Source organism: Notolabrus celidotus, chromosome 8 (assembly GCF_009762535.1).
Source record: "Notolabrus celidotus isolate fNotCel1 chromosome 8, fNotCel1.pri, whole genome shotgun sequence".
NCBI lineage: Eukaryota > Metazoa > Chordata > Actinopteri > Labriformes > Labridae > Notolabrus > Notolabrus celidotus.
The window spans coordinates 309,805-311,745 of NC_048279.1; positions in this window are offsets into that span (position 1 = coordinate 309,805).

Genomic DNA, 1,941 nt, shown 5'->3' on the forward strand with positions numbered 1-1,941 from the left:
AATAAAGAGAGGTAGCATATTTATTATCAAACACTTGTATTCCCTGGGATAATAAATGAATACATCTTTCCAAACCAAAGTTACAAGGTGCCATACAGACACTGAACGAAAATATAAATGCAGCACTTTTGTTATTGCTCATTTTAGAGTGTCCTTTTATTGTGGCCAGCCTAAGGCCCACCTGTGCAATAATCATGCTGTCTAATCAGCATCTTGATATGCCACACCTGTGAGGTGGATGGATTATCTGGGAAAAGGAGATTAGATTAGATTAGTGAACAATATTGGAGAGAAATAGTCCTTCAGTGTACGTAGAAAAAGACTGAGATCTTTGACTTGTGCTCGTGAAAAATGGGAGCAAAAACTAAAGTGTTGCGTTTATATTTTTGTTCAGTGTATGTAGCTAGCACAGTTAACGCTAACGTTTGAGGAACTACTTTTAAAACCAGAAGTTGTTCTGGTGTCACATCCAGATATTTGTTTGATAAAGTTTGAAAATGTTTCAAGAAAAAAAAGTAAAAGTTTGGTTCATGTCGACTTTCCTTCAACTGTCGCTCCAAGCATAATCTATACAACACATCCATCACTCCTGACAGTGGAGGTCTGCAGCCTTCTCCTCAGATAACTTCTCATTTCCAGACTGTTCAATGCCTTCCACAACTATATTCAGACTTTTATTAAGACTCTTTTACAAACAGAGCTGGTCTAGACCACTCTATGTCAGATTATGAACAGAGACCCAACACCAAGACAGGATAAGACTCAGTCTTTTTAAAAATTAAAATCATCAAATGCTTTTTTGAGTCTCTTCTAATGGGTTCAAGTTGTAGTCTTGGGGTCCACAGCCATACTATAGCAGCCTGGTCAGGTTTAGGTAAAGGTTTGACCAAAGTCATGATGCTCACATGTTCACAAGTGAGGGGCAACATGTGTGTGACACATTCAATCCATGAAAAATGACAACAGTCTCAGTTTGCTCTGCTTGCACTGCATGTAGGCAAAATACATCTCAATAGAAAAACAGACATTTTTCAACATGTTTAAAGCATTTTTATTTTCTCTTTTGATTTCAACAATTATGACATAAATAAAAAAATGTAAAAACACATAACTCAAAATATCAGAGCATTGCATTTTGAGAAAATCACTCTTCAAATAGAATCCATGAAAGTTTGCTTTAGTGAATTACATCAGGAAAACGATGATGCACCTGTAGGCTTGCCACCATCTCTACATCTCCCAGCAATAACTGACATGCATACTGTACATATGTGCAGTTCACACAGCGCAGTGGAAGGAGTGATGCGGCCTGTGAATATAGGTTTTTATGCCTAGCACAGTCTGTGGTCCTTTAATTTGTTTTTTTATGCAGCCATTAGATACTTCTTATATTTAACACATCAATACAGTCACATTACTAATACTCATCCTGTGTTACAGGACTCGTCACATCCTGCAGCCTACTGACTGTCAAAAATGTGGGATGCTAACTTATAAAATGTGGGATGCTAACTTATAGTATGGGACATCAATCCACCCATCCATCCATTATCTTAACTGCTTATCCTGTTCGGGGTCACAGGGGGGGGGGGGGGGGGGGGGGGGGGGGGGGGGGGGGGGGGAGCCAATCACAGTTGACTTAGGACAGAAGGTAGGGTACACCCTGGACAGGTCACCAACCAGGGCTAACACAGAGAGACAGACAACCATTCACGCACACACTCACACCTACTGGCAATTTAGAGTGATCGATTAACCTGGTGAGCATGTTTTTGGACTGTGGGAGGAGGCCGGAGAGAACCCACACAGGCACTGAGAGAACATATAAACTCCACACAGAAAGGCACCTGCCAGACCGGGGACTCAGACCAGGAACCTTCTCGCTGTGAGGCAACAGCGCTACCCACTGCACTACCGAGACATGACATTTAAAATAATATC